General features: G+C 42.7%; 1 protein-coding gene across 4 annotated transcripts in view; it reads left to right on the top strand.

Annotated features, from left to right (window-relative positions):
* The window catches only part of LOC8039969 (putative phospholipase B-like 2), a 70,294-nt gene that overhangs the window by 5,475 nt on the left and 38,917 nt on the right, over positions 1–25,902 (top strand). For 2 of the 4 annotated variants that reach the window (XM_040213550.3, XM_040213556.3), the window contains exon 2: positions 18,362–18,423. The exons of the other annotated variants lie outside the window; for them this stretch is intronic. The gene's annotated coding sequence lies outside the window, so the exon portion shown is untranslated. The remainder of the gene's footprint in view (positions 1–18,361; positions 18,424–25,902) is intronic. 4 annotated transcript variants of the gene reach the window in all.

Genomic DNA, 25,902 nt, shown 5'->3' with positions numbered 1-25,902 from the left:
GTTGATGTGCCACACTATCTGCGAATAAACAACTGCTTCAATTATCTTTCGTATAGTCAGACTTGTGCCCGTTACTTGAAAAATGTAATGGATTACAATTACAAATTACTGCGCCTCAAATGTAATGGATTACCGTTACAAATTACTTTCGCTGAAAAGTAACGGATAACTTTACGTTCCAAATCACTTTCACGTTATTCTTATCATACGCTTATCAAGAAAACAGTAGAAACATTTTCGATATTTTCAAAACTGTAATGCAACTCTACTTTCCATTTCTCACACGCCTGCATTATGGTAGTCATTGTGAAAATAAAATATTGTATTTAAAAGAAAGAATGGAGGTGCACACTGTTCAATTGTGTGCTGGCAAGGCAGCGAAGGCTGCAACCACACCCGCCATCCCGTCAGCTTATTGCGACCGGAAATGATCCCTGGAATTCTGCTGACAAAGCAAGCGATGCGCATGCTCAGTAGCAGCGTCTACTTCTGCTAGGTGATTCGGAGGTAAGGAACCGATCTACGAAAGCTCCCATTTGAAATGGGCCTTTCAAGCGTGAGCGCAACTCTGAAAACTGCGGTCTCTAGCTTTGACGCACTGTCAGCTTATGCAAGAACATATAGTACCGTTGCATGCAATACTGAAAAATGCATGGGCCGGGCGCTCGTTTCAAGCTTTGGTCGAACGGATGGTAGCACACTCATTGCACCAGGTTCTGTAATACGTTAATATTTCTAAAAAGTAACGAGTAATTAAAGTAATCCGTTACCAATACTTTGTAATAAAATTGCATTACAAATTACTGCGGCCAAAAAGTAACGTCGCAATTACAAAACTACTTTAAAAAGTAAGGGATTACTTTCCATGTCTGCATATAGCAGACGTTAATGAAATTGGTCTGTAATTAGACATGTCCTTCATGAAACCGCGTTTCTGGAGGGGTACAACGCGAGCTACTTTCCAGTCATCTGGTGCGACGCCAGTTGACAACGGCAGAATATAAATTAAGTAAAGATAGAGATTGATTGAGCGCATCGCTTTAGAACATGTGGCGAAATACCATCAGTAGTGCATTAAGACCTCAATTCCACTTACACTATATTGGGCTGGTTGCGTTTCGGGAACATCGGTACTTACAAGGAATATTTGTTACTGCAGCTCCGCAAAAAAAAACGGACATAAAGTAATTATTTAGGCGCGAGGTTTTTAGGCGTCGTTTAAAATAACCCGGTCATTTTGCACAACTTCATTGATTCGTACGGAATCCGAAAAACAATTCTGAACGTATTTCTAAAAGTCTTCAGAGATACTTTTTTTATGTTTTCACTGAGCCTTTCGAATTATTTCGCCTTGGCACCTCTGCTATTCAAGTCGTATTTTTGTACTATCTCTGATAACTTCTGCAAGTGCGTATCGGTTTTGCTTTTTTTTTTTTGTAAAAAATAAATGCTCTTCTTTTTTTCCTTAACCAAAAAACGGCTCATGTTATCCATGTTTTTTTTTTGTTTTTGTTTTTTTTTGTTTTTTGAGTTTAATGGAATCTATGTTTTGATTTCAGAATTCGTGGACGGGTAAGTGATCACATAGCGCCTTAAAGATGCCACCATATTCACCTTTTTAGATAAAAACACTAACTTTGACGCGTTTGATTTTTGTTTGTTGGTTTTAACTTTTATACTTGCAACGATTGCGTGGCAGTCACGTATACGTGGGTCAGTTAGGACAGAGTTAAACAAGCTCGGGATTTAACAAAACAAAAGGTCCAATGTTTACTAGAAGCGACATAATCTTTCGAAAACACCTCACTATCGGCAATATCAGGCCTCAGCCATGACTCTGTTTTAAAAACAATATCAGCATTTACAGATTCGATTATCCCTGCAAATTCCTCAACTTTATTTACCAACTCTTCTGCAGGTTACAATGACAGCGATTATAGTTCATGCTGTAAACGTTTATTCGGCTTGATGGGGCGGCAGTAATTTTTTGCTGGAACAACTTTTTTGATCTCCTTATTCCATGTGAAGGCCTTCCCATTAATCATTAGTTCTTTAACATTTAGCTTCACCTAATTGGTAGCACATTTCCTCTTTTGTTGTTGGCGTGTTCGCACAACCTCTTCCACGTGGCTCGATTCTCAAAAGAGTAACCCTGGTCAACGCTGTAAGGCGATCCCTTGAACATTTTGACATTTGACACAATATCCTGTTTTTCTTGGTACGAAGCAATGTTCATTATGATTGGTCGCTTGAACTTTTCGTTACAGCGGCCAACGAGGTGCGCCCTTTCTATAGTTTTTTGTTCAGTTCCCAGGGCTTCGTTTTTTTTCAAATAATGTCTTTGAAAATACTTTCCGATTCAATCCATGTTTTGTCGTAACTGCTCTCGTCTATTCCATAACGGGCTAAATTTTCCTCCGACTTCTATTTTCATTGTCAACGTTCTTGTTCTGTAATTCCTTTAATTTTTCAGTAAGATGCCAAACTTGATTTTCTTGGACCGTCACTAAATTATTAGCCCCCTTGATCTGTTCCTCGGTTTCGTTAAAGAAACCATGAAATGACCTTTTTACTTTTGCCAGATAACTTTTACATTAAACCTTCAACGTTCACTGAGTGCCGAACAGGCATCCGTTTTCGTCTCGGTTTATTAACTTCTACACAAAAAATCATAAATGAAATATCGACTTTTTCTTTCTCTCCAACTGACCGCAAAACAAGCTGCGGCGTAATTTTGACAGTTGTGACGTACTCTGGCACAGGAACCGGAAGTTCTCTCGGCAGCAGGAGAATGGGAGCGTTAGCGGAGGAGAGTTGGGGGAGCGCCGGTAGAGTTGGGGGTGCGTCGGGGACATCAGCGCTGATGCCGCTGATGTCACCGACGTATTTCCTGAATCGGCGCCTCTCATCGCCGCGATAGCCATGGACACATCGCAGCTGAGCAAAATTCAATGATATATGTTGCGCTACAGCGACAGCATGGGACTAATCCCATACGCCGGTATGCCTGTTGGGAAGTGCGGCGAGTCTTCCGGTGAAGACCCCAGAAGCCAACCCAACTGTTGTTGTTGGTAAAGAGCGGCCCATGCCAGTCGTTTGCAAAGCGACGTAAATGGAAACAAATGGCCGGGGCGTTTTTCACGGCCTCGGAAATGCAGGAGCAAGCCGACGTTAAAAAAGATACGTTTGAACTACGACAGTGTCAGCAACTGCCATGTAAATACTTGTTCACACTCGGAGCGGACGCGCGCGTGTGATGGAAGTGCTGTATTCGCGCTGTTGGTAAGCGCTTCGGGACCGATCTTTCACGATTTCAACTCGATACTGACGTGACACTCGGCAAAGAAAGGTTGGACCGGCATTGCACGTAGCTCCCACGAACTGTTATAGCTCGACAGTGACGAGCAGTCGTGTCAGAATAAGAATGGCATACTAATAACAAAGAGTACATACCGTCTTACGAAGGTAATCCATACGGCGTTTATTTGAGCTCAACATGACAAAAAACAAGAAGATAGAATCGACGAGAATCCCTTTTCGAAGACAGTGTTCGTCACCGCTGCCTCGGAAAACAAGGAGATGACAAGGGGAAGAGATTAACCCCAACTCTTAATCTAAAATATAGGTCAGCGATCAAACTATAATACGGGAAGGGTCCACAAGGGTCGCGCGGGCATATTCCATTCAGCATGCCAGCCGGTCGTGGGCAGACGGTCTTGGCCAAGTACCGTTGAAGCAACGCTGCGCAGAGTCGGGGTGCCTGCTAGGCCTATATTCTGCAGAGCTCGCTTGGTCGGGGTCGGTAAATTCGTGGCCATCGTAGCTTTTCTCGGATGTTTGTGGATCCAGCGCTCTTGTTCGTCGTGGTTTGTTTCAAGTACTTTTTTACTTTTTTCTCGCTGCTTGAAGTCGGGACGCGCGAGAAGAACACGTAAAAAAATAAACGTTCGTTGGTCGTCGCGACTAAGTCAAGTAACTGAGCCCCTACGCTGCCGGCCCTACTGCGCAAGCGCAGTAGGGTCTTTTTTTTTTTCCCCTTCATTTACCACACGATAGATGGCGCTTGGCTCTCAGCATAATCAAATTTGGCAATTTTCGTCATATCTCTAATTATGCTACAAAATGTGGATCTGAATTTTATTGAACAAAACTTTTAGGAAACATTCGCCAGCTAATTATTGTTTATCATCGCGGTGCTGGTGAGGTAGGCTCTTACCCAATAGGCGACTTGGGTTCGGCTGACGTGCTGCGGTTCTGCGGATGCATCGCCGTGAAAAGGCAGAGAGCTTTCGAAGGAAAGAAGGCTCAAAAGAGTCCAGTTTTCTTTTAAAAGTTCCATAGCGACGAATTTCCTTTGGCTCCCCATTTTTGTGTTTTTGTGTATCTTTGCTCAACTTTTACGACGATCGGTGGGTGGAATTCGATTTCAGAATCGTTTCATGGTCCCTTTAAGTTCGTCATTTCTTTTCTTTTTAGCCTAGCTGGGTTTGGCGAATCGGAGGTCAATACTATCTAGCTTCCGCATAATGGTAGTTTGACCACTTTGGAGGGACTTCAGTAGTTCCGTTTTGAGTTCTGTGAGGGGACTAAGGTTTAGCCCTATGTCGCCGGAAAGTAACAGAAATACATTGAAGTACAGCTCATGGTGTGCAAAACGGCGAAAACGTCTACAAGACAATATCAGACGCATCCGTCTAGTCAAAAAATCATCAGCACATGCAGCAATTGAGGAGCCGGCAGTTTGCACAATAGTTTCCGCGCTTTGTTAGAGTAGTATGAATTAACCTGCTGCGTCAAGAGCAGCGTTAACTGCATACCCGAAAGTATGCCGGCTCCGAATCCCACGAAATCAGTCGCCGGCCATTATGTACCCTTGGGTCTGATCACATCGGTCACGTGGCTTGGAGGCGATTGGTAGTTCAGTGTCGCTGGATTGCCTGTCCAGGTATGGGATATCAGCATGGATGGCTTCCGCTCCATCGATCCCGTGGCTTGCTGTCACGTGCAGCTTAGATGACGTATGTGCAAGGTGGCTAGAGCGATTCAGCGAATACTGCCCCCGCAGTTTTTGTGTCGAGCAGCACAGCGGATCCTGGCACCGTCAACACCTGCAGCGTCAAAAGCAGCGTTAGCGGCATATCGGAGAGTGTGCCAGCTCCGAATTCCGCGGCATTGGGCGATTTCTGGCTGCTTTTGTGCAGCCAATGCAGCTACTATTTATGCTTTCCTACGAAACTTATAAAAACACCATGAAACAGGCTGCATTCTATTACCCGAAGAAATGAAACATGGAGGAATAATTTTGTTGTTTACATCTTGGACAACGGCAAGCCTATTAGCCCCAACGGGCAACTATAGTCTATCCACTGCAGATAAAAAAAACACTTAGGCAGTGCAGTATTATCGCTAGCCTGGGATCGTGCATCACGCAGCGCTGATTCACGACCGCACGCCGGTACGATGCTCCTTCTGATCGAAACGGACATTGAACACAAACCCAGGATCCCTAGATTCTTGAGCGGAAGCCTTCGCTCCATGTGCTCCGAGCTGCCCTAAGCTCACACAGTTGGCCACCGATCTCACCAACAGAAAGAAGCAGAGCTGGCGCGAACTCAGAACTGCCATATTTTAGATATTGTAGCATAAAAAGTCTTATCAAAAATTTTAGTGCCGTGGAATATGCCCATGTTGGGCTCCAATGTGGCCCCTGGAATTTCCGGTTAACGAAACACTTGTGCGATTAAATAAATAGAATTCAAAACACAGATGTTCGTTTAAACTCAATGAATCAGTGTACACGCCCAAAAGAAATTTACGAATTGCGCAACATTACAGCCTATCAAACAGAATGCGCTTTTCATGCTTTATATATTTCCTTTAAAAAGCTGTGAAAGCTACGATAATGCGGTTTGTGCAGGGGAGTTTTAAGGCCAGGAGACATAATATTGGGGCTAATCGTCCCAATAAGTCGAATAATGAACTAAAATTTGTTAAATAAGATTTAATTTAGCGAAAATAAACATAAGGTTACAATTAGAAACTTGTTGAGCATCGTCGAAACCACTAAAGCAGACATTTTTACCAAGACTTTTGGCGCGTGAAACGAGTGGCAACCATGGCGTTACCACTCGTCATCAGGCACAAGGATATGGGCGAGGAAACGCGCTATCCTTGTGCACTTTACATGTGCTAAATATATATATATATATATATATATTTATTAACTTGGTTTGCAGATTCGGATAACCCCCAATAGGTTTCTATTTTGAACCATATCTTCATTCTTACTAACTAAAATGTTGATGACCATGATCTAGTTGATTAGCCGTCTCATCGGGACCATTTTTCCTCATCATTGTGTCTCCTTGGCCGTACACCCAATCTGCACAAACCGCACGGCTTTTTTTTAAACAAATTTGTAAAACCTTAAACAAAAATTGGTGTAACGGCCACGGGTCAGTTCGGATTCGTACTGAAAATATTCTCCTATTTACACCAGCAGCTGTGTTTACTGTAAATTCTACTAAATATTTTGCTTCGACTTATGTACTTCTGAATCGCTAGTGATATCTCAGCAAGAAGGAATAAATTAGATGGGATCACTCGCCTTGAGCCCATACTAAGTTGCATATATTATAGCAAGTTATATGCTTTCATCACCCGAACTAATCACATAAACACACATAAAGAAGAGACTCGATACAAAGGTTCTTTCTAATGCAAATGGTATGCATTTTTGTTGCAGCAATGTTCGTTTTTCAATTTAGTGATCTCCAATATTGTTAGCGACTGATTTACGGATCAGTCGGGATCAGTATTCCCAGTGTCGCATATATTGATATTAAATATTAGTGGGACAGATTAACTTTTTACGACGGCGGTATTCGAGTCGAAAAACCTATAAGAAATTTATTTGTCCAATACACCCTTTCAGCGTTGCCGCGCCATCTAGCGGCGCCGATTCCAAACTATGCGAACTCGCTGGGAGTGATCACGTGCGCCGCCCCGGCGGGGCCGCGGCCGCCGTTATGTGGTATACGGTCGCAGTGGTCAGCACTCTGTAGAGCCACCATAGCGCCTTTCAGAGCTTTGCGAAGTCAAGACTGAAAGACATAATCCCCTTTTATCCTTGCAATTTCACCACGACCAAGAAGCTTCTGAATCAGTGGCGGTCCGTGCGAGTATACTTGGTCCAGACTAAAGACAGTACGCCTCTTTAAAGCCACGAACATTGCAACCCGATATCGTTTCATGGCCCCCTTAAGTCAAGATATGCGCGTGTGCACAAGGATTCATTGTGACAGCTCGCGCAGTGAAAATAACTATCATAGCTACGAGCACACGCGCACAGCTCTCCTCGTGGATACTTTATTCGGGCGTGGCGTGTGGCGATTCTGAAATTCGGGTGCTGTCTTCTTTCAGGTGTCCCATTCTCTTCCTTCCCGGGTGACCCGTTGTTCGAAGCAACCGAGAAATCGTTATAAAACGTCAGGGGGTAAACATAATAACACGAAAGATACACGGCTATAGGCTGAAGTAGTTCAGACAGACTGGCTACCTCTCAAATATTGCTGGTAGCCACCTCTTTTTGGTGAAACAAGTTGTTCCAAGCAGACTGTAAACAACTTAATTTTCGCGAGGACCTATTTTTCGCGAATTTCTGGACTTAAGGGATGTCGCAAAAGATAGACAAAAAAAGATTAACCTATGGTAAGGAATACTAAGGGTACCCCTCCAAATCACGAAATATTGTGTCTGTCAAATATTCCCGAAACCCACACTTTGTAAAATTTCTGAAGTATTGAAGCCGCGAAAATAGAGTTAACAGTATATGCTTTCAACTTTGCCGAAAGCCCAAGAGGAGAGAACGTCGTGTCGAAGACTGCCACTGCCGCCAAAGCAAACATTTTTTATACTGATGCTGCCGAAGACGCGATAAGGGACGCGATCATGCAAACGTCGGAAGCGATGGCGTGACTAGCAACTCAATCGTCGATGTAAACCGCATCGCCAACGAAGACGCGAAAGCGACTCCATCGTCGACGTGGACAGCGTCGTCCACAAAAATGCGACGGCCAACCTCAGTCGCGATGTAAGAACGAAGCCGCGAAAACGAAGTCGCCGTTTTGTGTGAAGGTGCTTCCTCGTAAACTCAGTCGCAAACTTGACTGCGTATTCGGTCCTGGTCCACGATAGCTAATCAGGACCCGCGACGGTGGCGCTCGCGATCGCGGGCGCATACCACATAATTGCAGCGCCTTGTCCAATTACAGTGGACAGTCGCACTTCCGAGCGCCGTCAAGGCAGCGGCTCATTGTTGCCAAGAGCAATTTCGGAAAGGAACTATAATAATCTTTATTTAGTTGTGTCCACAAACAGCACATAGCCTAAATAGTGGTACGCAGTTTGTAATGGGAAATTAAACGCAGGCAGCCACATAGATTCAACATTATACACAAATGATTGACTCCAGTGTACGTCGAAAAGTTGTTACGTCACTAAAAATGCCTATAGCAGATAGGTCAAGCCTGTTAAATTCCAGCTGCATTCTTGTTAAGGGAGACGTATCATATAAAGTCCTGGGGTAGAACGGGCTCTGAAACCGACTTGACCGCAAGGGAACATGAAAACAAACAGTACTTAACAAAAGCGATGAATCAACACTTCCGTTCACAACTTTATGGAAAAACATAAAATCATGTAAACGCCTTCTCTCGAGCAAGGTGCCCAACCCTAGTTTCTTAGTTGTAGTAACACTTGCGCCAAAAATGTCTGTCATAAATTGAAGCGTCTTTGAACACGCTCAATAGAGCATGATGCAGTGTGGTTGATACAATTCCAAACAATTGAAGCAAACTCCAGCTTTGCACGCACTAAGCAGCAAAACAAACGCACGAGACAATCAGAAGAAAATTGCGTCGTAAAACGAAATATCACCCCAAGATTCCTAAGAGTGGCGTTACATATAGCTGAAACATGATTATTGAAATTTAAAGATGAATCAACATAAATTCAAAGATCACGAATGACGAACATTCGGGAGATGATACTGCTGTCTATTGTGTAAGGGAACACAAGTGACTGACGCTTTCTAGACAGTGACATTATTTTTGTCTTTTGCTCATTAAGCAAAAGATGGTTCATAGAACACCACCTCAAATTGCCAGCGCGTCATCCTGAAGAAGTTTGCACTCCGAGTACGAACGAACACAGCGAAAACGTTGGATGTCGTCGGCAAATGGTAATACTTCCGACTTTTTCACGCTACGAGAGATGTCGTTCACAAAAATTAAGAATAAAAGTGGACCAAGATTGCATTTTTTGGGGCACTCCGGAAGGGGACAAAATTTTATCAGACATGAGCTCTGACACCCGAACATAATTTTCACGACATAAGAGATAACTTTTAAACCAATGGCAGTACGTTGGACACAAACCATAACTATCAAGTTTGGTGAGAAGAATATTATGATCAACCTTATCGAAGGCCTTCGTCATATCGAAATATAGCGCATCGACTTGTGCATGGTCACGAACAAATAGAACAGTATAATCTAAAAAAGAGCACAGATTAGATTGAACTAACTTGCCCTTCAAAAATCCGTGTTGTTCGGGGTTTATTTTTAGGCTGAAGTAACTGTACGGACGTTTGTGTATTACCATCTCAAAAACCTTGGAAAAACTACACAGTGATGATACGGGACGGTAGTTGTTTACAATACTAGGATCGCCTGATTTATGAATCGGAACAACTACGGCGCTTTTCCAGATAGACGGAAATACTCCTAAACGAAGTAATAAATTAATTATGTGTAATAAGACAGGAGACAGAAGCTCTGCACACCCTTTCACAATAAAACTGGGAATGCCATCTGTACCACAAAACAGCTTAGGTTTCATTTTAAAAATGCTTTCCTTAATTTCAAATTCGTCAAATGGGGTAAAAGAAAGAAAATCTAATGTGCCTTGGCACGTCGTGCTGCCGTCAGTTACTGCCGCAGACGAAAAAGAAAAACAGGATTTAAGAGGGCGCGCTACTTCTATTTATTCGCCCGTTTCAGACACCTGGTGGCGCACGGCTCGTTACGTGGTTGAACGCGCGACTTCTAGATGGCGCCAGTATCGAAGTGTGAAAAGGCCCGCGTTAGCCGCTGCGTGATATAGATCCCCAAAACGTGTCGTGTGACGCTCTTCTTCGGCGGAGGAAGTTTCTCCCTCCCTCCCGCGCGCTTGGTATGTCTGCGGTCAGTCAGCTCAGTGTGCATTGCATCGGACGTCAGTGATAATACGCGTGTGGTGGCCGAGTCCGGCTTCTGCGCTGCGTGATGCAGTGGGTGGCGGTGGTTTCTTTTCGGAGGTGGGAATAAAACTTTCGGTCCCCTTTTTTACGACGCTCGTTTCTATAGCTGTTTTTTTTTTTTTTTTATATATCTCAGGTGACCTACAGCTCCGCCTCTTCGAAATCGTCCTTTGCGGCGAGCGATAAAGAGTCAGGTTAGCATTTTATTTTGGTCAGCACTACACGTTCAGTGAAGACCTCGGGCGGCGATGTAAATATGCATTGCTCCCCAAAGTGTGTCCGAGGTGCGCAGTGACAATTGGAAATGGTATTGAAGGCGCGCGACCGTCGGTTGGTAAAATACGTGCGTTAGATTCACTTATTCAGTCTAATCATTTTTGCCAACGTCTTTTACCTGTTTCGGCAAATGAAATGGTCGAGTCTATTGATAACCTTTGCTAGATTGGACGTACGGAGTGTCCGGGCTTTAAATAAATTTGCTTCGTTTATGTGAATGAATAGCTGTTTTCTCTTTTCCGTGCTCGGTGCTATGCAAAAATCGCTTAGATGTTATGGTAGCGTAGTGTGGCGGCGTTTTACACGCTGACTCGCTATTGCATTCGCTGTGCACAATATGTGTTCAGATGAAATGTGTCAAATCGTATTTCCGATCGATATGATAGATTCACTTTGCTAAAGTGTTAATTATATTTTCCTGATTTAAACCGGTTGGTCCCTATTCTGAGCCTAAGTCCAACTTTGAAGGTGTAGACAGACTCAGCGTCGTAACAGCCATAATGCGCAGAAAGAAATTAGTACCATGAAAGAAAGACAAAAGGATACGAAGTGGTTCAGTGTTATACAGGGTAATTCAAGGAGACGCCAGGCTCTTTAAATCGACCGCGAAATTCGGTTTCTTAACCTATCGCGCTACGACTTCGTGCAGCGTTGCCCACAGATGGTGCTTTTTTTTTTTGTAAAATTTGCAAAGAGCGAACTTACCTGAGTAAAAAGTAAAGAAAGAAAAAGGCTTAGCTCCTATGAAAACGCAGCGACGCCACCCGTCTTCAAACAACACGGCACCGTTTCGCACGGGAGACAAGAGATGGCGCAAGCGGTCGCGACGCCAACTGCCTCCAACGAACGAGCATACGACGCCGAGAGCCGGCGTATTTAGCAGACAAGGAACTGCAGTTCCTTGTTGTTACCGCGCCTGCTTTTGTTTCTGCGACTGTCGCCGCCTGCGGAACGCGCGCCGCTTTTGAGTCGGAGAGGTCGTTTGCTAAATACGCTGGCTCTCGGCGTTGTATGCTCGTTTGTTGGTGGCACTTACAGAAATGCGTTTCGAAGTAGAAGTAAATAAATATTGTTGCAGTTCAGGGTTGCCTTCCGGCTCTTTGGCCTTTTAGCAACTTCATTATCCGGTGTTCAGCATTTCGATGTTTGTTATTTTGATAATGCGAAGTTTTGAACTCAACAAATCACCTCTATTCACCAAGAAAAAAAAAAGACATAATTTTCAGGACAAACTGTAATATTCTGAGTTGATAAACATCCGCAGTGACGAAAATACTAAATTGGTTATAACCGAAAAACTCCGGTGATTGAAAATATTCGGCCTGAGTAAAACCAAAACACTCCACTCGGTGACTGTTCCCGCCCTAGCGACGGCTAGTTTCTTCGAAACGCCTCCTCTCTAGAAGTTTGTGAAACTTTTTATCTCGTCGATCCTCCATCTTTCCAGTGCCTATTCAGAGGTCGGTGTGGTTCTTTAAAGACAACGCCAACAACATTAGTGTCGCCCGGAACCATTGACCCTAGAAACGCGCCTCTTCGCTTAGGGAACTGAGAAGCGTTGATTGTTATTTGTTTCTTTATACTACAGACCATTCAAAAACTCGCCTTCTGGGTGCCACCAACTTCGTCTACTGGGCTGTGAAGCGCGTTCGAGCGAGCGCAATAGCTCTCTAGGCCGAAAGATTGTACACTGCGTATGCTTTGACAGCTCAATGACTTAGGCATTTTTCGGCGGAATAGATGCTCCCGCGAGAAGAGCGTATGAGATATGTGAATAGAATTGGAAATTTGAAATGTTCTTGTCCAATCGCATTTTTCTTTCTCGGATATAAACGCTTTTTAGCGTCATCACGAGACGTTCAACCATAATACACTGGTGTTTAAGAAATAAGCACCGAAAAACATGCACCGATTTTCGCTCAAAAATAAACACCGATAAAAAACGTACCCTAAACATTATCCATGTCTACTTTTTGGGAAATATGTGAATTTCCAGAAGAACAGCGAGTTATCACCCTCCCCTAGCAATACCCTGACTACAGAGCAGGCGACCCATTTTTCCCCGCGTTAGACGGCGGTGATCACGAACCGTACGGAGGTCACAAGACATCCATGAAAAATATAGTGATGCGGTATCCCAGCGCACCCATCTTCCTTCTGGGTGACTTCAATTTTCCCGCTATATCATGGTCAGATGACGTTCATTGTATGAATGTACACACTACAGAGTGTAATTCGTTCATTAACTTGTGTCTCGATTTTAACCTGTCGCAATTAGTTCTTCATCCCACCAGAGTGTCTCCGACGACAGCAAGTGTTTTAGATCTAATATTGGCTACTCACCCTGAACATGCAAGTGACATAACTTATCTTCCAGGGATCAGTGATCACTCTATGTTACATTTTCATTTCAAAACGTCGGTATCTAGGCCGACTGACCAACGAAAGAAAATACGCGATTACAGTAGAGCGAATTTTGATCAGATCAACAATGATCTTGCGGTTTTCTTTGACCAGTATTTGACAGACTTTTCGGGGCGCTCGGTTGACGAAAACTGGAATTTGTATAAAGATAAGGTAATCTCCCTTATCAACAAATACGTGCCGCTCCGAAATATACTTGAAAATAATCAGTCACCTTGGTTCACGAAAGCCCTGAAGAGACTGTCAAATAAAAAAAGCGCTTGTACCGTGCGGCCAAGTTTTCCCAGTGTGAGCGTCGCTGGGCCGCATATCACAATTCTGTAGAAGTGTACAAAAAAGCGATTGAAGGCGCTAAATCTCACTTTTTCACACATAGTCTTCCAGACATGTTGGTAAATAACCCCATTAAATTTTGGAATACTGTTAACAAAAAGGACCGTTTTTCAATTTCTCTTACAACTTCTAGTGGTGACAGCGTGCCCAGTGACGAATGTGCTAATGTCTTAAATAGTATATTTATGGAATCTTTCTCCGATATTCGCAACATAACTTACCCTTCGATGAGCTGTTCCTGTTATCTGCCAATGGATTCTATCTTTGTTGATCCTGCTGGTATTGCAAGAATTATAGATGAACTGAAGTTATCATCCTCATCAGGAGTGGACGGAATTAATTCCAAGTTTTTAAAAAAACACTAAACTATACTCATCTCTTATTCTCTCAAAATTGTTTGAACAGTCGCTGCAAGATGGTATTTTACCTTGTGATTGGCGAGTGGGGAAGGTGGTTCCAATTCCGAAAGGTGGCGATAAGTATTCCCCTAACAATTATCGTCCCATTTCATTAACCAGCAAACCATGTAAACTTCTGGAACACGTTATCTTTTCCCAACTCGTACATTTCCTAGAGTCGAATAATTTTTTCACCGAAGCACAGCACGGATTTCGTAAATCATTATCTTGTGATACTCAGCTCCTATCCTTCACTCATGACATTCATTCTATTCTTGACCGAGGCTCCCAGGTGGACTGCATTTTCTTAGATTTCGCCAAGGCATTCGATAAGGTGTGTCACGAGCTATTACTGTTAAAACTTTCAAAACTTAACATTGACCCTAACGTTCTCGCATGGATTCGGTCTTTTCTAAATAACCGTTCACAATTTGTAACAATTAACAACGAACATTCTCCTCCCGTGTCTGTGAATTCTGGAGTTCCTCAAGGGTCGGTTTTAGGCCCACTACTATTTTTAATCTATATTAACGATCTTCCCATTAATGTGTCTTCATCCGTTTGTCTCTTTGCCGATGACTGTGTAATTTACCGTGAAATCTGTCACGATTCTGACCTGTCTACACTTCAGTCTGATATTAACTCTGTCTCTCGTTGGTGTGAATTATGGCTAATGAAACTAAACACTAGTAAATGTAAACAGATGAGAGTGTCCCGCAAGCCTAACAACAGTCCCTGTTACCACCTAGATGGCAACCTTTTGGAGCAAGTGGCAACGTACAAGTACCTTGGTGTTCACTTAACAAATAACCTTTCATGGAAACCCCACATTCAGTATGTTACTACCCGTGCTAACTGCATGTTGGGCTACTTAAAACGCAACTTTTCATTGGCACCTATTTCACTAAAATTGATCCTCTACAAAACATTAATCAGGCCTAAATTAGAATATGCAGCCTCCATCTGGGATCCCGGTCACGATACTCTAATCACTGCATTGGAATCCATTCAGAATAGGTCAGCCCGTTTCATTCTTTCCAACTACCATCGTACTGCTAGTGTCACATCAATGAAAAATAGTTTATGTTTACCACTTCTCTCCTTGCGACGTAAAATTTCACGCCTATGTCTATTTCATAAAATGTATTTTCATATCCCTCTCCTACGCAATCGGATGATTACTCCCCCCTTTTACATTTCATCCCGTCTTGACCATCAGCATAAAGTTGGAGTTCCAAGTTCGTTTACCACAACATTTCAATCTTCTTTTTTACCCCGCACAGCCGAGGAATGGAACCACCTCCCTGGTTTGATTGCTACTATAACTGATACTAACCTGTTTAGAAATTCCATCACTAGCTATTTTAGCAGTGACCCGTGACCTATTATTATTATTATTCTTTGTTTGTTGTATATTTAATATTGTTGACTTGTTACTATATTACTATCTTTGTTTCATGTATGTGCTCTCCCCCTCTGTAATGCCTTCGGGCCCTGAGGGTACTTTTAATAAATAAATAAATAAACTCTGTGCACGTTTCATCCCCAATCTTTACGACCCCAAAGCGGAAGGACGTTTGGTGAAAGATAACGATAAAATAAGACTTTGCGTCAAAAAAAAGTTTTTAAAAGAAAAAAAAAAGTACAATCAAGCACAACGCTTTGACGGACCGCGAGTTTGTGGAACACCTTGCGGCCCGCTTGCCACAGGACGGTTGTCTTCGACCCATAGCTCCAAGGTGAATTTGCCACGTGCGAAAACATGGAGATCTACCCACCGAGAACCAGGAAAGCAAGACACGCACACTGACGCCTCGGCGTGCAGAATGAAACAGGATACGGGCGCGGAATACGGCTGCGGAAGAACACCTTGCTCAGAGCCGATCCGGCCGATCTCCGAACGGACGATTTCGAATTTTGTGGACAGCGAGCGCCACCGGACGGCAGAGAGAGGTACCTTAAAAGAAATAAAAACAAGCACCGACACCTTGGTTCTTTATATTCGCTGTAGTTACGGAACAGATCGACTTACATGAATAATTTCGATAATATTCGATTCCGCAATACATTTATAAGGCATTGAACAAAATACTTTTTCTGTTTGCACTTAGATAATTTTGTAAATTCGCTCCGAACGCAAAAGTGCCGAATTAGCCGATTTTAACATTTTCCTAGTTTTTTTTAAGAATAAAATTAAATTTATAATTAAACATTTGTTCCGCTTAATGTCTTGATAATGACTCAATGTCTTTAAAGCCAATATTTTCTAGAAGATCCGCGCAGCCGTTATTATGTGAAACGTTTTCTAAGTTGGCGAAAAACCTCATGTATTCTCTATGGAGCTCTGAGGTGCGCCCCCTCTTAAAATGCACTGCAAACGTATTGGCGATTTTACTTGGATCACATGTGTAACCAGAACCATCCCTTATGGGGACGACATTATGATTTCGCTTCTGTTTTGATGGTACATACTTCCAAAAGTTTTTTTGGCTTCGTGTGCATATCGGTCTCAAGTGCAGCCGTATGCATACTTTTGTCTTGTTTAAAAAGCCTTTTTGCCAAAGCACGACACTCACTAAATTTGGCGTACCAAGAGCTATACTCGCATATGATCAAGTAGGATCATGTAAGAACATATGAGAGCCATACAAGCGTTTATACGAAGGTATAAGAAACTAAAAAAAGCTTCTTATAACTTTTAATATAATTTTATACATTTGTCATGTGTCCTTATATGGTTCTTTCACGATCTTATTTGATCAAGAGCGTTCATTGGACCCAAAAAATGTTTTATACAGATGAGATTGTTCGCTAAGATATTGCGAGGAAGACATGTGACCTTCATTTTGAACGCAATAAAATTAAAGTGTGTTTGGCAGAAATTTCTTTAATTATAGTAATATACAGCTAGTCGAGATAATCTATGAGAATATTTGACTGTATTTGAGAGATTTTAAGGGAACTCTAGGCAATATAATTCAAGTGCATTTGGAAGAAATTTCTTTAATTATAGTAATATACAGCTAGTCGAGATGATCTATGAAAGTATTTGGCTGTATTTTATATTTTATAGATTTCAAGGGAACTCTAGGCAATGAAATTCAAGTGCATTTGGAAGAAATTTCTTTATTTCTAGTAATATACAGCTAGTCGAGATAATCTATGAAAGTATTTGACTGTATTTTATAGATTTCAAGGGAACTCTAGAGCACAATTGAAATTATATTACGCAATTCAACGCGGTTAGATCAGTCAGTTGATCTCGAGTAACTATAGAGATGCATAGCATGGCATGGGTAAACTTTCAACTGCTTTTTATATGTTTTAATACATCTAGAAACGGAGCAAGAAATCGCATGAAAGGCCGTGGGCGGTCTGTTAACGCTGTGAGCCTTGTCCGTACTAGCCCTATAGTCTTCGATGTTATCATTTCTTTTGTAATAGCAAGCACATTACAGTCATGTTTCGAAAATGTAAGGGGGGGGGGAGTCAGTTAGAGCTTAAACATATGTTGTATTTAATAGATAGATGTATATTTGCAATAAACGAAATAGCTTAAAAATTGGATTGCAGTTTTCTAAAACCAAATACGGAGCGCGAATCGCAGTTTAAATTGTTTTTTTTTGTAGCCTTTATTACTGGTTAAACAAAATGATGACTACAATCATATTTTTTTATATTTTGTCTTTGTAGTACAAAACTATTAAATTTAATATTAGTTTCCTTGTTATATCTTTTTTACAAAATGACAGACCTGCTACCCTGAGTAACTTACACAGATTCAGATTATTTCTGAAAATAAACAAATAACTACGACACGAACGCACTATCAGTGCGTAGTTGTAAGCGTCCACTATACGATGATATATTGTTCGTGTTGGTAACTGCTACAAAATATATCTTACACAAACCTTGTTAAAATTCCTTAAATTTTGACATGTTTAAGTCAACTTGTACAAAAGATTATTTTTACTTCTAGCATTTGGCACTTAGACCTTTAAAGGTTAAGAATTAACTGATATAAATATTGGTTGAGCGTTTTTCGTGTATCCTTGAGACAATCAGTTGAATAAGCCAATTTTTCGTGGGAATTGTTTTAAAAATCTGGCATTTTGAGGTATTTGAGGTCGCTTTCTCCGAAAACTACACATTTAATTTTTTTTAGCTTTTTTTTTTGTTGATTACTCATAAGGTTGAAAGTTACCGGATTTAAATATTAGCTGAATCGCTTTTGTTTTCACTCGCGACAATCAGTTAGATAGGCCCCTGTTTGACTTAACTCTCTAAATGCTTTGTGCAGTCAACTTAACCTAACCTTTGCCACATAGAAGCCTTCATCGTCCTTTTTCAGAACCACTGAATCTCATCAAAGTATACACATTGACGGCTTACTTTATAGGCCTTGGCTAACACAGGTGCCACGAATTGCGTTATTAGACAGTCCTTACAGCTGCGCAAAGTTGAAACAACACTCTATTGGAGCTTATTACGTGCAACGTCAACATATGTGGTTGATGCGGTCATCCTGTAAATGGCCCGTGATTTCCGTACAAGACATGTGCTAAGACATTCTCTTCGTGGCCTCGTCGTCTTGAAGGCAAGACCTGATTATAGGCTTGGATTTTCGCAGGTTTGCGGAAGCTGTCGTCTGTTCCGAAGGTTCCGAGATCTTCCTCGGAGATTCAAATAACAGTAAGCCTGATTCGACCATTCCTAAATCCAAACAACGCGTTCATAAAGAACCCGTTATACCGTTTTACGTATCTCTGGTAATGGCTTTCCCGATTGAGCAAGACATTTCAGTATATGATGTAGTAACTGTCCTGCCAAATGTCATACTATATCACTCATTCATCATAACCCATTGTATATTAAAATATACCAACGGAAGTACAAGGCTACCTGCCTGTAATGCAGCACATCAGCCAATCGTGCTTTGCAAAAGGCATAGCCGTCGCAATGACTGAACACCACCATTCTCTGGCATTTGCGTCATTTTGCCAATAAGCAGCTTTCTTGGAACCTCCAGCGCTTCCTTTTAATTTAAAAAAAAAGCTTTGTTTGGGATACAACGGAACAAAACTACCCAACAGGCCACGGACGAAGAAAGAGGAGTCGATACACGGCGTTTTGTATTGTTTGTCTCTACTTCGTCCTTGCACTCTTGCACAGTTCTAGTCATACATCTATTTTTTTTAAACGTGCAGTAGCCACAAAAAAAAGAAGAAATATGTTAAACTTTTTAAACGTTTTTTTTTATGCGGACGACGACTCGATTTTTCTTTATGTGTAACATAAAGAAGCTCGCCTGTCTACACTCTCTATCTTCAATCAGTTGTTTCAAGTCGTCCCTTGGTATTTATGCCTGTATGTCAAGCACAACCAAGTGACTGGCACATGCAACCAATATACCGCCCTGCAAAATTGTACGCCAACGTTCATATTGCGTGTTTGCATCAGAACGCCCTATTATTGGCACGTACGTTACAAATTGTTACATGGAGTATTCAAGTGATTCAAAAGGATGACGATGACGAGTACAACGAAAGAACAAAGACGACGACAAAGAGGGGGAGATTGAATGAAAAAAGTACAGATTGAGATGCAGTAATGTGGTAATAACTTCTAGACGCCTACAAATTTGGCACAGTCGACACGATCAGTGAAATGTAAGGAAGCTTTCATGAAAGCGTAGTGTTACTCAATTACTATGTTGAAAATAATGACACAACGTATCTTCCACGAGATGTCAGTACGGCACAACCAATCAAGCTGGTCACACTAAAGGTGAGGAATTCACCCACGTAACTTCTGACCTCAAAATCTACGAAGGTAAATAATAAATAGGTAACATTCAATTTTTAAAGACATGGTATTGCGGACATGTCGGAGAACATTCGAAGAGTCATTGAACACGACCAGAATACTGCAAGCCCTTCAAAAGCCACGGCAGTAAGTAACCCAACGAAATGTGCTGATCGAGACCGTTGTTGCTTCCGTAATAGACACAAAAAAACTTAGATTGCAGACAGTGGAGCCACACGTGTTTGATTGCAATTAATAAAGTCCAGAAGAATGAATGGACATCTATGAGCGTGCGTGCGACAAGAATATGCGCAACTCAGAAGAAGGCCTGATGAAGAACACATGTTCTTTTTTAAGGCCTGTCGCATTGAGGAAACACGGTCGCGCCATCTACACACCATGTTGATGAACGTTCACGCAACATGTCGGTCGTTACCTCTGTTGCCCAAGAGACCTGCCTGAGTACAGAAACATCAGCACAACTTGGCCGACAGCGACGGTGTGGCAGCTTTCGGCAACAAAAACAGCAGCAACATCTGCTGAAAACGCCTGTTGCGCGGTTTGGTGGATGAGTGAAATTTTGTTCCCACAACGCAGATTGCTTCATGCGTGAGGCACACCATCTGTAAGGAGCTTCATTCAAATAATTTACTCAACTAAAGGGATTGAAATTATATTTAAGAATAATGAAGCGTGGCGTGCAGCTGAGAAAAGTTTCAAATGTATATGTAATTACCAAAAACGATCCTCCAAAAAGTCACCGCTATTGTATTGAGCATTTAAACAGTAGGTTAAGTTATAAATTGATCGAAATGGTCAGCCCAGATACCCCTAGAATTATTAACAATAGCGTGCGCACTTATTCGTTAAAAATAGGTTAAAAATAATCCACTTGACCTAGCGATAGAAGAAATCGGAGCATGAAAATGACCGCTACTGAAAGTGATCGTTGATATTTGGAGCTTGAAAATGACAGCTGGAGGCACGTAAACACTGTGAAAACCCTGAAAGTCTGGGGGAATGACGCGATCACAAGGAAGGCAGGAAAGGCAAACACACAGCATTGAAAACTATTATACAGATTGTAGTGACACCCGAACCGTCAGTGGCCCTTTTTGAATAGTTACAATTGAGCACCAGGCTACATAAAACGCTTTGAGGTACAGTGGACTGCAACGTCTCTTGCAATGGAAAGGAGACTTTTATGAAATGTAGAACGGCTTCATGGCCCGCCGTAAATCACAAAATTAGAAGAAATTTTGTCTTCCTTGGTTAGGGCTAGCTGCTTTGACAACGAATGAAGATTTCGATGACGTAAGGACCGAAAAATACCTTTCACATCACTTTTTTGTGTCACTGTCACTAGTGGACATCGTCTCGTAGTAATTTTGGCCGTTCAAACGCACTGCGATTTCCTAAAAATAAATTTACAGCGTCGTAAAGGTAGTTCATTTTCAGCACACGCAAGAATGTGCAGAAAAACAAGATGGCGGAATGTTCCCCCTGTTGGCCTTGCCGTCAGCGTGGTATAACAGGGTGTTATCAGGCGGTTGGTGACCAAATTGGCCAACATGGTTGCTGGGCGACAAACGCATATTTCCCAGCTGTTGATGTTGTCTCAATTTGAAACGGTCGCCGGAAACATGTTTTCCTCGTGTTTACGGTCAAGGGTTCGAACAGTTTTCTCAATGTGTCAGCGCCTTTACCAACATCGCGAAAAAGTGGTATGAACTTTTCCTAGTAGAGTACCCTGACGTAAGCTGGATTGATTGGAGGGCAAGCTGCCGCAATAACTTCAATGGCAACCAAGTTGACCGATGGAAATAACCCGACGTCTACACGTAGAAGACAGTCCCTGACCTAGGGCATTTTTTTTTGGAGGGGGGGAAGAAGACTCCTGCAATTTCCCGAAACCAACAAGCAGGGCTGGGCAACAATTCCCTTAATATTGCATGGGCTTCTATGTTAAATAAATATCAAGTACATGCTCCAAATCCCAAAGCCGCGGAAAACTTGCCTCAGAGCTTGTGAGACCCTACCAAAAAAAAAAACAGTATAACTTTTCGCTACCTGGATAATGGAACAGGAAATCTAACTGGCTTTCTTGCTGGAAATTTGAAATCCAGTTTGCAGACAGTAAGCGAAAAATTAGACTGTGTTTTTTTCTGTAGGAGACATCTCCACCTCCGTAGACAAAAACTTACCTCCTCGAGCTTCCTATAACGCTAAACTCCATTCATGTCGGGGATAGAAATACTCAACCTCGCGCAGGCACACACCGTGGGACACCAACCAACATTTTGTTAACACAGGCCTCCGCAGGAACGGCCATACATCTTTACGCCATTCTCAAACTTCAACCAAAACCAAGCGGTTAGGCTTAAGAATGTGGAGGAGCAGGTGAGAGGTTAAGAAGATGAAAACAATACCGCATAAAAAGGGTAGATGGTGAGTATCACCTGATGCAAAATGAAACTGTGTACCTGTCTACACGCCTGTCAGAGAACACTGTTGATATTGACGGACGTGAGACTCACGCCTTTGTCGATAGCGGTGCCTCAGTATCATTAATTACCAAGGAAAATGCGAATGATCTGAAAACCTACATGGGAAAGCGAATTAACACTTTAAGTTCCAACGACAAGAAAAGCCTTTATGACCGATGGACAACTGTTACCAGTAGTTTTGATGCCTGCATATGGAAATTATGGCTCTCGCTGTGGATGAGGTGGACTTTGCTCGAGTTTCTAATGTCCCGGCCAGGCATGGAGCGACTCAATATGAATGTAGACCGGGATGATTAAGTGACATTGAAAAAGACGGCCATCCGTGCCGACCGCAGATGTTGTGGCAACAAACATATCGACAGACCCCCAAAACTTATTGCTGCAGCTGAAGAAATTTGTATGCTGTACCCCGAAATGTTCAGTGTTGGCAGCTACCCGCTAGTTACCACAAAATGTACGGTGCACTTCAAAATCAGTGAGAAGACAATGGCGCGAAGAAAGCCTTACAACATGACAAGAAAAAAAGAAGGTGTGATTCAGCAGGAGATACAAAACATTCTTGATGCGAACATTATTTGATTTTCCGTGCCTCTGTTTGTGTCTTCTTTCACCATTGCACTTAAGGCAGATAAAAACTTCAGACTCTGCACAGCTTACCGTGCTTTAAACAAGCAGAATGGGCTAGCTTTTTTCCTCATGCCACGAATGGAAGCCATCATTGATAAAATTTGAGGGTGCCGATGCTTTTCACTGACCGCTGCAAGAAATTTTGGCATGATCTTCTACAACACGGTAACAAGTTGTACACAATCGTCGCAACTCCTTTCGACCTGTATGAGTACAACCGCCTCCCCATTAACCAAAAAAATTTTGCGTGGTTTGCGATGATGGACTAGGACTTCAATCCGTACCTAAAAGTATTTGCAACGTTTCTAACAGTGAGTTCTTTCAGACCCAGATGATATTTGTGCGGCTGCGCCTTCAACGGCTCCAAGAAAAGCACAAACGAAGAGTCGGTGACAAGCATTTAAGAACTGGTTTAGTCATAGGACGTGCACTTTCTCCGACTGCTCCTCAGGCTTGCCGGTTACTTTCGAGCATTAATTAAAGACTACGCCCTTAAGAGGAAATGTCTCACCAGACTTATGCAGCATGAGGACTTTGACTGGACGGAGGAATATGAAAGAGCATATCGCTACATGGTTCATGCCATCTCATCGAACCCTCTACCCTTTATGCCAGATTGTATATTTCCGTTCGAACCAAACACGGATGTCTTCCGTTATGAGACAGGGACCCTGCTCTACCAAAAGTATTCTAAGAATCCCGCCCAGAAACAGCTTCTTGTGGTGTGCTAGTTCAGCGACACGCTCAAAATGTCGGAGTCGAATTACATAACAAAAAAAAAAAAAAAAAAAGCTCTGGCAGTTTTGAAGGCTATCAGGTATTTTCGATCACGCTTGAAGCTATTTTCAGACCCGCAAGCACTGACTCACCTTCTTCAGTGTCACGATCAAAAGGATGACTCGCGAAGTGGATGAATGAGCTCCAGCAGTTTCATTTTAACATTATACATCTCCCTGGGTCATCGCTGACCGACGCTGATGCTCTTTGAAGATTTCTTATTCCGCTTAATGACGACAATCAGGAAATGGTAAACCAAGCAGAGCTGTGGGACGGAACTGAACATCTGTTCTATTACTACGGTGACTTTGAAGTCCGACATTCAATGGTTCGAAGAGTTCGGCAAGAATAGCTCAAGATCCAGGGATCCGGGGGACAAGGTAGTTTTTTGCGAACCTACAAAACATTCCACGAGTGTTTCACATGGCCAAACATGAAGCAGGACACAAGTGAATACAATAACTGATGTCACGAATATCAACTTCACCAATTCTGTACTCCGTTCACCCTTAAAGCTGTCATCAAACCATATTGGGTTGGAATGTTCAAGACTTTGCAAAGGCGTATTGGACCTAGTCTGGCCCAAGTAAACTCGCAGAGACCGCCACTGATTCAGAAGCTTCTTTTTCGCGATAGAATTGCGAGGATAAAAGAGGTTTCTTCATTATTGCCTTCGCAAAGTATGATGACATAATTGTGGTATAGTAAACACCACCTGACGAAAGTCGAGCGTGGCGCATGGATTGGACACGGAAGCAGCGTGAGCACTCGACTTCGGCCTGTAACAATCAATGCCTGGGCAGACACTCGTGTAATGGCTCATGTCCAATCACTGCGGAGACGAGAATAGCCGAACTCTAACAATTCCTGGAGCTCAGAATGCGTTTTCTGCTTCGCCAACCCCAGCGCGTGACTGTGAGTAGCGTTGGCGTAGTTGGCGGCATAGAATAAGCACCAAACCAAGTGGCCACTGGTGTCTGTGTTTATACAGTTTAAATTTGGTCTGTCTCAACGGGCAACTTGCCTCTGAGCTGTAGATGAGCTGTTTAGGCAATGGAGTAAAATAGCTGCTTTGAGGTCTTAAACGTGCACCACGCAGTAGTAATACACGACCGCACGCCGGTATGATGGTCATCCAGATCGAAACGGGCAAGGTTGGGGATTGAGCCCCGGATCCTGGGTTCTGTAGACAAACTTTCGCTCCACGTGCTTCGAGCTGGTGTGCGCTAACCCACTCGGCCACCGATCCCCCATGGCCGCTTGTTCTGGCTCCGAGTTGAGGGAATAGACGATACCCAGGTTTGTTTAATTTTTGGGGCGACTGCCATTGCTTACAAAGAAAAACTAAGGCAAGTTCATTGAGTTATTAATGCTAGAAAGTGACTCTAGGTAGTATTTCGCGAAACTAGAAAAATGGTTTCATTATTCCCTTTAAGCTGAGACTGCAACCAATGCCACAAGCACGAGAGCTCGATGTCGCTGTTTTAAAGTGTTCTTATGCAGAACGAGAGCTAGCGCTACAAATGCATGTCTCAAAGCCATAAGCCGGGGCTTGATCGTGCTGAAGGCGGAGCTTGTAGTCTCAGCTTAAAGGGGCTGGGCAATGATATTGGGTAGGAACGGCTCTTACTTTACACCAGCTTAGTGGCACGAGTGGAACTCAAGAATACTCGAACGCAGCACCATTGACCAAGAGGTGCCTTCGTTTCGGTAGAATTCCACGGATAAAAGCGGACCTCTTCTTTCAGTCTCTCCTTTACAAACTTTTATGACGGAGCTGCGGGGAGAACGCCAACAATACGACTCCCAGGAGTGCGTCATCAAGCTTTGGGATCCCTGTTGTGACGATAATTAAATGCTGCTCGTACGGTGGACATGATTACTGCTTAGGCATTCCATTTGGGCACGTCACAATGAATGCCTCGACATGCATTCGGGTAGTGGCTTGTGCCCAATAACTGAGATGACGGGAGTAGTCGAAGCATAACGATGCGTAGAACTCAGCGTGAACCCTGTGCTCTGCCAACCCCAACGCATGCCGATGTGAAAAATATTGGCGGCATTGAATTGCCCCAAGATCACATGGCCGGTTTTTCTGACTGCGAATTGAGGAGGAAAACGGTGTTCGTTTTACTCGAACTTGTTTTTTGCAACTGCCATTGCGTAAAGAAAGAAACCAACTTGTGTTTCCTAGGTCATAAATTTCAAGGATGATTTCTAAGTCGTATTTACTGAAAGTAGAAAAAATGTTACATCGCCCCTTTAATTAAGGGTGTACGGAGTATAGACCTTTTCCGCATACTCTCGCCCCCGACCACCAAGTAAGCATATCCGGCATGGGCGACGAAAAAATATTAAAACATTTCAACCTCTAATTAGTAAAAAAATAGTGGGGAGACAAAACGACAATGGGTGACGGTTACGCTTATTTCCTAAATGCATTCTATTGGCGTGG

This window comes from Ixodes scapularis, unplaced genomic scaffold (assembly GCF_016920785.2).
Source record: "Ixodes scapularis isolate PalLabHiFi unplaced genomic scaffold, ASM1692078v2 PGA_scaffold1__304_contigs__length_218370807, whole genome shotgun sequence".
NCBI classification, from domain to species: domain Eukaryota; kingdom Metazoa; phylum Arthropoda; class Arachnida; order Ixodida; family Ixodidae; genus Ixodes; species Ixodes scapularis.
Note: the sequence above shows the minus strand (reverse complement) of the source record. Positions and strands in the feature narration are given on the sequence as shown.